The sequence below is a fragment of the Lichenostomus cassidix genome, chromosome 4 (genome assembly GCF_008360975.1).
Source record: "Lichenostomus cassidix isolate B80296 chromosome 4, HeHo_3.0, whole genome shotgun sequence".
NCBI lineage: Eukaryota > Metazoa > Chordata > Aves > Passeriformes > Meliphagidae > Lichenostomus > Lichenostomus cassidix.
In genome coordinates, this window is record NC_139484.1 from 52,981,162 (window position 1) to 52,994,776 (window position 13,615).

Consider the following 13,615-nt stretch of genomic DNA (forward strand, 5'->3'; position numbering starts at 1 on the left):
TTGCAAGCACTCCAGTGTTTTTCCATTTTGTTCAGCTGAAATCCCAGTTTTTCAAATCAAAAACATTTTCTCCAAGTACATTTTCTCACAACCGAGGTTGATTGGTTCCTTAATCAGGGTTCTTATCTTAAATATGCCTTTTTAGGATATTTAAGCACGAAGGCATTTTAAAGAGCTATGGCTTTTCTTGAGAGAAGTAAACAGGCTGCTTGTGCTTCAAATGTCCCATGTGCTGGCTCCAAGAACACTTGATCTCTCTCTCTTTTAAGAGCCGACAGAGTGCCAATTGCTCTTTTTGGGACTGAGAAACAGAGCAGGACCACATGTCAACTGTAATAAAAATTAACCCACTCTAAAGAGAATCCTGCTTTACTTTCAAGCGGATTTTCATCTGGTAAAATTAAGCATTTAGACTGACAGACTGACAACACTGGTCATCAGCCCCTTGTTCAGAGAACAATCTCAAAACAAACTACAAAGCCACAACCCAAAGATTAAGTGAAAAGCGTTTCACAAGCATACCTATGGAGCTCTACCAAATCCAAAACACAGCTGATGGAAATTTAATCATCTGCAGTTCTGCAGAACATTCTGTCATACAGTAGTTTGCCTCAACTGCATGGCAAAACCAATTCAAATTAATACTAGATGAAGTGTGGCTAGTGAGCTGGATGTCTGTGAAGTTTCTAGGATAAAAATCAAAAGTCTCAAGACACAGCAAACACTGTAAATAGAGCCCTGAAGCCCCACAACAAATCATAAGACTAGTTGATAAGTTCTCGCTTTGAATTGGCACTATTGAAGGTGTTCTGGGATTCTAAACCTTCTCTCATACTTTAAGGACAAACCTAATTTAATGTCTAGACCAATTTTTCCTCCTAGTCTGGAGTGTAATCATAAATGCACTCAGTCCAAAATCATCCTCACAGGAAAGAACAGAGATGATAAATTCACTCGGGGAGTGAACCAATAGCTTGGAATTTGAGTTTTCCTTTAATGAAAAGCACCAAAGAATTAGCAAAGGAAACAAAAGAGAGAAGGTGGACAAGAGGCATAAAAGCACAGCAGATGTCACTCCAGACACGAGTTATTTTATACCTCAGTTTTTCATGCTGCTCAGAAGCGAGGAAGTTTCAGAACTACCACCTGAAGTTTCAGATCATAATAAAGAGGGAATTTGTTCCTAAAAATCTAAGTGGCAGACTTGTGGCTCAACAAACTTGGCGGAGGATTTTGAAGGAAACCCTCCTCCTGCCTTGAGGCAGTAACTGCCTCCCAGCTCAAAGGCAAAGAGGGAAGTCCTCACCAGTCCATAGGAGTCTCCCATAGGAGACAGTCTGAAAAGGAAACAAGCACAGTTATCCAACCCCAGGTAAAGAAAACTTTGTATTTATAGATTAAGGGAAAATAACACTTCACACCCTTTCCCCCCCCCACTCATCTCTTCAGTGAGACTGAAATAGGGTGAGACTACAAAAACTTTCAGTTTGACATTTCCCTTTAAAGTTAAATTCACAGCTCTTTTTTCCATTTCCTGAAAACAACAGAAGTTAAACTTAAAATGTGATGTTGTCAACACAAGGCAGTAAGGAAAATTAATTACACCCTTATCTTCAAGCACTCATCTCAGCAAAGCCCCTGAACTTTATTTAAGAACACACCATCAGAAGCGGTTCCAAAGCAAAAAGGTATATGCACCTCATAGTCCTTCATCCATCTTGCATTTACTTCCCCCTAAACATCTGCAAATATTACAGACCAACAAACAGGGAATAAGCCTGCAGTTCTCTCTCACACACCCCTTTTTGCATATGGACAATGGAGCACAAAGCTATGGCTGTGCCTAGCCTGACAGAATGACTCCAACCAGGTGTTCACAGTTCCAGTTTGGAACTTTTCAATACCTGAAAAAGCCTTTTAAAGAATACAGGGACACACAAAAGCTTTATTATTTTTCACAAGTACCTGGAATCAGCTACTTCAAAATTTAAATTAAAAATTTAAATGCCTTTAAATTTTCCCATTAGTTCACTCAGAGCAGAGTAACAGTTGGGAGTTATTTGAACAGACTGACTAACTGACTACTACACAATCATTTTTTTTCTCTGAGGATGTTCAGCATTAACCAAAAAAAAAAAAAAAAAAAAAGCAAAAAAAAAAAAGCAAGCTTTTTTAACAGTAACATATGGCAGTCCTATGGAAGCCCTAAGGGTTTCCATGCCTGCCTTTTACTGTACCATGTTGTGCTACGTTTATGATTCCTCATTCCTAAAAAGCCATCTGGGATAAAGGGAAGCCTCACAGCAAAGGCAAGCACTATAAAGCATCAACTTCCTAAGTATACGCTCTCATCTTAAAATAACTGTTTCAATACGCCATGATGACAGAAGTGGATTTATTTGCATTTTCCAAACACAAAGGAGGTGTCCACAACACCTCCAAATCCCTGCCATATGTATCTTCACCTAACTGGGATTATTATTTCCCTACATTTTGTCGTGCTTCAGTTTCACATGTACTTTAATACATTGCAGTTTCTTAATCAAGTCAGTGACACCTTTCAAGGCAAAAAATCTGTAAGAGAACAACAATTATTAAAGACCTGAGTACAAACTGGAGTGTCAGATACAACACAGATTAATGAAAATAACGAAAAGCAAGAGTTTTCAAAAATTTTACCTGATGTTCAAAATAGCTATTCACAGTAAAGGCAACAAATATGTTTTTATCTTCAATCCTTACATAAGGTGTCACTAAAACCTTCAAATGCTTGAGACACAGCCTCAGAGTGAGCTTCTTTTAATCTTTCAATTAAAAGCTCCCAAAGCAAATCACTCCTACTCTTAATAATTAAACTCCTCCATATGGCAAGTAGGCTGAGCAGCATCTAACAGTTAACTTGACAAAGTAATTTGTGACATTATTTTTCATTCTAATTATTTAAATAAAAATCCATCACTGCAGCACATCTTTCCACTAAAAACATTTTTTTTTTAAAAACAGACAAAATTTTGACAGAAAGTGTAGAATACCTTATCTTCTAACCACAACACTGATGTTACTTAAATGAGCTTTGTGAAGAGGAAAATGCAATAATACTAATGACAGCAAGGCAAGGGGGAGGAGTGCAACAGAAAAGCACATTCAGAACATTGTTGTCCTCAAAGAATTTGAAAATGTTTAGTTTTGCATTAGGTTTTTCCATTGCTCTATATTAGAAATTTAGGTAACTTCTATAAACTCATGCAGTAACAGTAGATTAAATTCATAGATGAAACTCCTGACTGCAAAGTCAGGTATCTGAAGCACTTGCTTCTGAATACATGTGTAATGCTTAATGACTGGTAACACTGCAGTTTAACAGACAAAAAAAATCAACAAAAGCCCCAAACTATTTGCAGATAAGCTCCATGAAGACTACCATGATTCTTTTAAAATCCATTAAACACCTTCAGTAAAAAAATGACTTTTCAAATGGCCTTAAAATAAATCATTACAACTTCCATATGTATAGAAGTGATTTTCGCATGAGAGATCCAAATCTGATTTTTATCACTATTAAAAAGTGTCCATTTATTCTCCTATTTCAGTATATTTTCATATATACAGATCAATTAGATTCTTTCCCCCGCATGGAAACTTGATGAGGCAAGCAAGGCTTTGATTTTTTTCCTAAACCATCACTAGCTCATCTCTGCCTTCTCCACACCCACAAAAAAGCTGTCTAATTCCGAACTTCAACTTCATTCTCTATACACAGAAGGGGAAAAAGGAATATCAGTGAGATCGATTTATTTAAAGCAGAAATTCAGTCAAATAATGTTATTAGCAAAATCAAGTGTTAAGACAGGTTTATTGAGGCTTTTCTAATCTTTCCTAGGTAAAAGGCTTCAAAACAAGCAGCAGACACTTAATTTTCTGATCACTTGTGAAGACATTCAAAACATCAAACACTATCTTAGAAAAATATTCAAGAACTTTGTACCCAGATAAATGGTAACTCAAAGGAAAAGATATGACAGGAATTCTCTAGAGAGCTGGATTTGATGGCAAATTAATTTTGCTTTAATTTAACTGCATTAAAAGCAACTATTCCAAATCAGCAATGCTTGTTTAAAAAGGAAGTTGCAAAAAGGGGGCTGACTATGTTAATCATGCCAAGGATTATTCTGTCAAGACAAAAATAACAGTATAAATACTTCTTCATTTAGACTGATAGGAAATTAATTATCAAAATTACAACACTGCTCTATCTGACTAAATAAAAATCAAGAAGATGAATTCATGGCTTTTCCATCTCCTTCCCACACCCTCCCAGAGCAATTACACAGTTTGAAGGGAAGAGGAAGTTGGACAATTATTGTATACAATGGTCAAAGTAGACTGATTTAGAAGAGGAACTCCTGCCAACCCTAACAAAGCAGGACGAGAGGAAACTGGGAGATGCATCTTACGCAAGCCCTCTAAAATTCTGTTTTTTCCTTCTTCTAAACTTATTTGTACTTCTATGATACATAGCATAAAAATCTACAAACACATATGGATATTCAGTGTAAAAAAAGATGCCAGATGTCTGATCCTTACTCTCAGCAATAGAAAAGTCTCTGACTTTACTTACATTTATTAGTACAAGACTAAGAAGGGAAACACTTAAAGCAGTAAGTTTTCATGATTTGGTAGTGAAGACCGATTAACACATCTTCAGAAATCCATGATGTACTCTGCACATTATAGTGATTATCAACACCTAAAATTATAATAGCTCCAAGAAAAAAAAATTTACAACTTTCAAATATGACCTGAATTCACCTGGAATAAACACATCCTTCCCTCAAACAAAATTAAAAAGGACAGTCTGATCTTCCACATGTGTTTAGAAGTTACTGCTATTTGAGAAAAAGGATTAGAAAATTTTGAATTCATCTGTCAATAGAACATTCATTAAGCTGATGAAAAAAGTTAGGGATCTGTATTTATATGTACTTGGTGACAAGGCATAACATGCATCCAAGCACATATAACAACCCACTTCTAAGCTTTTTGTGTATTTTAGGTCTGATTGGTTCTTTACTGCTGTTCTAACAGCTTTCTCCCTTTTCTACCAGCAGGAAGCTGAAAAAGATGCAGTATATCCCTGATTATATACTTTAATCTGCCCAAGAATTTGTCAGCTCTTAAGAAAGAGCAGCAGCATAGCATTTAAACCACTTTCTTAATTTGGTCAGGAAATGAGAAAAGTGATATATACAGGTGACCTTCAAATGTCTGATAACATGTCCATGTGATTTCGATAGCAAACTTGCCGGTAACCATTTTCTTACTAAAACCTCATTTTCTTTCTTAGAATTTTATCCTTATTAACACATTAACCTGGAAGCCTGATCTCCAGACTCCTGGTGAAAGCCTATAGTCAATATTCAGTGTACTAATTTCTATTCAAGTATGGTTCAAGAGCTAGAAGGAGCATGAATCACTAAATTCCTTTTTAGAAGACAGTGTCTGCAAAATATAGCAGCCATGATAATATGGCTGGTATTTAAAAATTTACAGATTTTTTCATGCTGAAAAGGTAGTTCACAACTTTTAAGACTGAAAAGAGGAAGGTGGGGAAGCACTGGAGAAAAGGATTTTACCACCCTTTTTTTAAAAAGTTTAATAAAAGGCATAGAAAGTTTTACAAATGTGGGTTTAAAATTTAAAAACCATCTTACAGTTTCAGACAAATAAACTGAAAATTTCTAAAATTAGAGGAGTTTAATAAAGTCAAATTAATTATTTTCATTTAAAATTATATATATATATGTCTATATCTTTAAACTTAAAGTTTAAATCACGTCAGTGTTTCCTCCGATATATTTGTTTTCACACGTGATTCATAATCATATCCTATATCCATGAATCAGGCATGTAAGCATGACATTGCTGGCATTACTAAATTACTTCACTCCTCTACACCATCTGATCTAGTACGCATATTATTAACTGTTCCAACCAAGGAATCAAATTTAATCCTCTGTGAGCACCATCTGTAGCATCATCAGTTCCCTCACAGTTCCTGTAACAACATGTTGTCAAGATGTATTTATACTTTAAGAGATCATATCAGAATTATACAACTGAAATGTATATTAAAAAGATGTAACATAGTATTTACAATAAAGGAAGATTAAAATAAAGCACCAGAGCACTTTTTTTTTTAATAGACAATCTGTTAGAATTCTAGCATTTGAGTATTAAATTTGCCGGCTCATGTTTATACCTTCAGAAATACAAAGGCACTCAATGCATAGATTCATTTAATCAATAAAACCATAATGAAACACTTCCTTTTAGCCCCATTCAACATATCACTAATTTTAGGTATGTACAAATATCTTTATTGTTTCTTTTAAGTTTCTCTAAATAATCCTATTAGCTTTTGTGAAAATTTAGTAGTACAGATTGCTGGCTAGTTAAGGACTATCTTACTTCCAGCAGCTTACGTGAACTGCTCTGCTGTTAGCACTCCAACTCCAGATTGCATTACTGGCAGTTTTGCTCCTACTAATATGCTGCTAAATATTTTTCTCATGATGAATTTCACCAAGTGATAAACCAGGCTGACAAATCTACTTATGGTGTCTCAGTTCACCTTGGCTTATTTCATGTAAATTAAAGAGCCTTTTTAAAAAAACAACCTTATAAAGAAGCTAACAAAAGAATTAAACAATTAAATAGTTAATCATGTTTGGAGATACCATATTATCATTATGCTCTTGCTCAAACTTAGCAAAGATAGTAAGATTTACAATTATCAGAATGTTAGAATAAACCACAGCTACACATATCTTAAATACAACTTGACTGATACCATTCTTAGAAATGTATTTCTGGGCCCATAAAAACAGTAGCAAATGGTGTACTTTACCAATGTGTATTTCATAGCTGTTGAACTGGTGAATGAAATAGAAGACAGTTCTTACTCAATGAGTATAGACTAAGCATATACTCTGCATAAAGTCATGCTATGGAATCACTCAGTGTGGAAAAAGAGGAAACTCAATAATTAAAGAACTCCAAAACCTAGAATAAGTTCTATCATGTTAAGATTTAGCTCAGACTGATTAACAGAAAGTTCATACTACAAACACATGGCTCTTACCATCAAAATGAGTTAGATACAATTTGCATACAGGTTTAAAGTAGTACTATTCCACCTCTAGCCAAACCTCAAGTCATTGCATACAGAAGAAAACAATAAGGGAAGCTCTACACTTGCTTGAACAGCACACCTTGCCAAATACTACTTGTACAGCTTCAAACTCTGTCAGCTGCTCCCCAACAGCATGAGCATATTTGGGACACAAGGAAGAGCCAAGTCAATAATTCCACATATGTTCTAAGGCAGAATAAGCCAAAGACTAATGCTAAAAGGATTCCTAATTGTTCATGCCCCTGCTGTTCATTTATGTCCCTGTACTGTCTCCTTCCTGGTACCAATGCAAGCGCATTTGTACAATCATGCTGCAGGAAGGATCAGGAAACTGATTTTGTCTGAATGTGTTCTCTGTGCACCTGCACAGACACTTCCCCGGGGGGGGAGGAGGGAAACCCATGCAGAAGACAGAGAGATGTCTTGCACAGCCACAGTGCTACTGCTCAGCCCTGGTCCTGACATACCCCATGCTACACTTGAATCTAGCCAGCAGCACAGCAGGTGACCAATACACTGAAAAAAAGGAATGGAACAACATCTATGCTACTTGAGTGGAAAACTCCACTTCATATTTAGATCCTGGCTTTCACTACTAGGTGGTGTAGGACAAGGCTGTGTCCCAGACAACTTGTTGCAAATAACAACTATCAAGTGTTTTTCCAAGCTTTTTTCAAGTGTATTTTGTGGTTTATAAAACCTAAAACAGACATTTGCAACACTATAGCAGAAGATGAAGAAATAGCAAACTCAAATACTCCACAAAATCTGACGGAACAGTTTCAAACACCCCTGCCAGCAAGCCCACAATTTGTCCTTTCTCCAAGGCCCTCCCCATGAGCCTAGAGAAGTCACAAGCTCCAGGCATAGCCCACTTTGGCAGCAGTCACTCCACATCATAAACCATAGGCCTTGAGAGACACCACATCTCCACAAACAGACACACCAGCAAGCTCAAGGTGTCTGCTAAGTACATGTCTGCCCCAAACACTGCTGTAATTTATGTTGTGCCTTCATTCAAGCTCCATTTTTTTGACCCTTTTCCAAAACCTTGGCGCCAGAACATGCATTAAGAACTAAATACACAGGGCTATAAAAAAAACAACATAATAGAATCTGTCCCAAAGCTGACAAACTATGACACTTGGCTACACAAAGCCAAATGAGTTTGTGTTTGGGAGTCTTTTGCTTTCTTTAGGGGCTTTTTCAAAGTTTAATTATTGGCAGACAAGATGACAGCTTTCTGAGAAGAAACAGACAGTTATACTTATGGAAAGCTCAAAGGAAAGAGCAAGAAAGTATAAAGATCTTTCATAATTTAAGACTGTGACAACTGAGATTATAACCAACTGTAAAAGAATGTTGGCATAAGATATCTTTAAGGGTAACCAATGACATTTAGTGATATATAATCTACTCTTAAGTCCTCATTTAGTCCCATTGTATGTTCCTGACTACACTGGGAAAAGAGAGGATGAAATGAAGAGCAGTATGCTTTTTCCATATGATGATACTTGTGATATTCATTACAAATACTTTATTACACATATACATATTATTTATTTAAACATAAAATTTCAGTGTATAGTTTTGTCTTGTAAGAATTCAAACACTAATATTGATTTCTATCTATCATAGCTGAAAATACTAAAGCACGAAAAATAATATCTTAGTTTTTTTTTTTTTTAACTGCTGGACACACAGTGCAAATGGAGCTGTATCTCTGCACTGCATTCCCAAAGCTTCTGTTGCTATTTGCTCTCCCCACCAGACAGTAGTAGGAAAACAGGCACTGAGTCAAACTGCAAGAGACAAGTGTTTCCACTCCATTACCTCGTCTTAATGTATCAAGTATCAACACATACAGGCAGTCCATCATTTTCAATATCAAAAAGGAAGCAACTTCCTAAAGTTAAAACAAGCCACTTGCCCATCGTTCAACGTAAACAAAAACAAACTAGAACCATGAAAGATTAATTCTTCTTCAATACATTCAATTAGATTCCATTTCCAAAAACCACAGGAAGTTAATTTCACAAGAAATGTGATTCTGCTTCCCACAGAAATACAATACAAATAGAACGTATATGGAAAAAAACATTTTACTAAGTCAGAATTCTTTTCAAATATGTTGGGGTTTCTGTCTTGTTTTTTTTTTTACGTGTCTTGTTGCTGGGCTATGGCCTTCATAGACAATAAAATACATCTGAAGTACTTCATTCACATTTCTAAGAAGCATGTTTGGTAATACTACTCTGCTTTGTAATTTCTGCTTTGGTTTAATCAAATACCAGGAACATACATACTCTAGGTTTTATCTCCAAGGTCTATTCTCATGCCCTAAATGCAAGTGAAATTTTACTACCAATGTCAAACCGAAGCCAGATAGCATTGCCTCTAAAATATTTTTAAACTCAGTTAACATTATTAAAAAAAAAAAAAAATCAAAATTTTTCAAACTAGGAGAATAGGCTCAGAAAAATTTCACTTCTATTCAAAAATTCTCTCTGGAGAAAACCCACTGAAGACAGATCAAAGAACAGCAGTACTTGCATACATGACATAGATGAGGCTATCACGAGAAGAGAACCCAACTTTGAAAGCCATGGCTTTAACGGTTTACTTCAAAGTGGTATCATCACAAATCGAAAGCTTAGTACGCTCATCATATCGTAAGCAACTAACTCGCAGAATTATTTTTTCACTTCCTTTACCTATGATAACATTACACACTGCCTACACCAGACTATGCTACTGACCCACTTTCCTACTAAATTAGTAATAATTAAGTTCTCAATTTGTCCTCTTTATTTTTAAAATTTAAATTTGGTATTCTTAAGATTTGTTTAAAGGAGAAGGTGTCAAGGCATTAAAGTCTTCCATCTAGGCATGTCAGAAATTTAATTTGAAATCCTTCTTTTAAGCAAGTCTACAAATTTACTTCTCTCAGCTTTTGGGAGCTGGCCAAATTATGTGTTTTTGCAATGGTGACACTCTTGCCCAAAGCACAAGTTTGACATTCAGTGGTCTCTTTTCAATCAGCATCTATCATCTCTTTTGAAAGGCAGATTCTACAATAACAACTGTGTGTCATCATCATTTCCTCCCCTCCCCTTTGATACTGAGGGCTCCAATTCACAAATACAAATAAAAATGTCATCCTTTTTTAGGAAATCTTGTAACCTCCCCCTATTTTTCTAAAATGCTCCTAGGAAGCACTCTGTAGTAAAGAAGTTGCTGACCCAGCACATCTACGTCCCAAAGTACGAAGTAAATGATAACAAACAGAAGAAACAACAAGACAAGCCTGAAGAAAGCCTTGGGAAATCCTTATGAAATCCCAAATAGGATCATCTATGCACAGGTTTTACTTCCTTTCAACATGTATTTCTCATGTCAATAGTACAGAATGTCTGTATTCATGCATATAAATAAACTTCCAAGCAATGCCTTTGCAAAATCTGTATGTTCTTACCATCACATCAGTTAAAAGCAATGTTGTATATAATGAAGAGAGATGAATTTCAGTGGAACTTAAGGCATGCTAAGAGAACAGGGTATCAAGAATTGGTATGCCAGTAGGAGCCCAGAGCTTGAAAATAGGACAATAACCATCCAGAAGAATGAATTCATCTCAACAAGAACAGGCATGTTTGTTCAAGAATGAGGTTTGTTGGTTTTTTGGGGTTTTTTAAAGCTACACTATGTTGTATACAGTTACTTTGCATATTTTAGTTCTTTAAGAAATACTTTTTACACAAGGAGACATTTTGTATGTACATCCTTATAAAGGCAAAAAACTAAAACTCAATCTGCACGGCCATGTCTAGCTCCAAATAAATGATAATCCACAAAGTGAGATCTACTGCAAAAGTTTACACATTTGTTCCACAGCTAGAGCAAAGAAACTTTCTGACACTGCTCTTTTTCTAAAGCTCCATTAAAATTCCACGTTGTTTTGGTAAGGAGCCTCACCTTTGTTTTCAGTGATTTAAAAATTGAGGCATCTGAGATTCTCTGGGGACTAACACATTTTAAAAGTTTTATACAGCTTCATGACATTTACCAAGTTTTAACATATTTTAAGAAGAAATAGCAATTTTCATGTGCAGAAGGAGAATGGAAGAAAAGACAGGGTTTTTTCAAAATGTTTTTACTGTTTTTATAAGCCAAAAAAGTAATTAATGAAAAAGTGTTACATAAGTTACTGCACTGCAACTGCAGTCGTGATCAAAAATAAGATTCAAGATGCTGTTAGATAAGTTGCAGACAAGAGTAGGGGGAAGGGAAAGAGAAGGGTATGGAAATGGTAGAAAAAGAGACAAGATAGTAAACCATCAGTTTTATTAATCTATTTAAGAGCAGTCTAACAAAAGCACATTACAAAAATTCGATATATTTACAAAAACATTATTTGCAACCCTAGATAATCTTCAACTTTATTCATATTTTGACTGGAAAGCTGTAGAAATGATTGCATATATGAAATGCACCAATAGAGAACTAACCAAAATGAGATAACTGAGGAAGTGAAATTAATATGCAGGATTAATGCAACCAACACCCTGAAAAACCCAAATCTATCCCAATAGAGTTTAGTTCTTAAACTGAAAGAAGATCTACCTTAAAATGAAAAATACTCAGCTCAGAGCTCATTTGTTTGTAGCCACCCACAGCAACACCTTACAGAAGGTGAAAACTCTGAAGCAAATTCAGGACTTAAACAGAACATCAAAAAGAATTCCAACCTTTTCTGAACGGCATCAGCTGTTCCATGTAACTGCACACTGAACTTGGGCATTACCTAAAGACAGGCTTTAATGCAATCAATTAAAACCTTTTCTCCAACACTTGCCAGGAGTAGCTTACCTAGGAAGCAGAGTTAAAACTATTAACATTTTTAAGTAACAGTATTTAATCAGTCTCAAGCAGCAAACTAACACAGAGAAATCAATGCAACAAACATTGCTAAAGTTTACTAAGTGCATTGGTGTAAACAATTGCAAATTTCATTTGGCTTTTAAATCTACAGGTTTTGAGAATATAGAAGTCAGTAGGTAATATAAATTACTGACAGTAAAATCTAATCTCTGCACTAAGAGCTTCTTTCTTTGTTTTTTTCCCCAGGAAATGTAATTATTTCAACAGAAGTTTAAACAAACAAACTTAAACACTTGGGTTCTTTAAATTCCCTTGTTTGATATAAGATCACATGGTTATTGATTTACTGATCCCTTACAAAGGTTTATGTGTTGTAGTAAAACCTGATTAATAAAATTCCTTTAGCTTGGCAATTAAAATAAATATTAGATCACTATTTAAAGCCAAAGACAGAACTGCAAGAGCACTGGGCTGAGGCAAAAATTATGCATACACTCTTGCAAGTACAAAAACACAAAAACTTACAGAAACTGTCAAACAAGCAAAAAACCAAAAAACTCACAACTTTAGTAACAGGAAAGTTGAGAGCCAAGTACAATTTTTCAACTTATAATAAAATTCTGCAAATACATGCAGAAACAGGAAAAAAATCTACTTTACTACAAGTACATTGCTACCAAAGCACTGCCTTTAAATGAATCATTCCTTTTGCCATCATTTACATGTGCCTTTCCAGGTCAAACAAGAACAGGCAATTCCATAAATGCAGATCAGTAAGGTGACAAATAAAATAACCAGTTCCAGAACATGGATTTTCACAGTTTTTTACTCTAAAAGTTAGTATTTCATTTATTCTAAAAACAAGTAGCAACTAATTCCTGCCCACTCTCTATCCTATGTAACTTCATAAACACTGAAAAAAAAACTCCTTAAATGAACACAAGCACATGCTTTTCTTACCTGAAAGGGCTTTCTACCTGCAGGCCTATTTGAAATTGCTCCAAAAAAGAGACAGCAAGAGGGTAATGGCAGTCATAAAAGGAGATAATATTTTACATGTTTTAACACCCACTCAAACTTTTCAAATTAGATCAGAATTTGTCATAATTGTATAATTTTGAGTATGCACAAAAGATCATTGCACTCATGAGCACAAATAAGAGTGTACATAATTGCTAAACAAAAACTATCCAAAGAAACAAAACATAAGTAACTACATATTAAAATGAAGACAAGCAGGATTTTAACCCCATTTTTCACACAGACATCTTGATACAAGTGGGATCTGAAGATTTAAGTTTTCTCACAATATTTTATTTTTATTCCCATATGTATCGGTACATAGTAAACCACATCAAGATATGCCAAGTTCACAGAATAATAAGTGAGCACAGGCCCACTGACCTGCATATGAAAAACACCTGCAGTAGCCCAGAAAACCGAGAAGGGAGGAAGAGTTTTTCAGAAAGGTTTTCCACCTTGTCGAAATTAAGCCAGATGACAACTTCGAAAGAATAAACCTGGGCAACAGTTTCCTGTTAC

General features: G+C 35.3%; 1 protein-coding gene across 3 annotated transcripts in view; it reads right to left on the reverse strand.

Annotated features, from left to right (window-relative positions):
* The window catches only part of STIM2 (stromal interaction molecule 2), a 68,199-nt gene that overhangs the window by 34,648 nt on the left and 19,936 nt on the right, over positions 1–13,615 (reverse strand). Inside the window, exon 1 of one of the 3 annotated variants that reach the window (XM_085059192.1) lies at positions 1,099–1,271. The exons of the other annotated variants lie outside the window; for them this stretch is intronic. The gene's annotated coding sequence lies outside the window, so the exon portion shown is untranslated. Of the gene's footprint in view, positions 1–1,098; positions 1,272–13,615 lie in introns of those variants that run through there. 3 annotated transcript variants of the gene reach the window in all.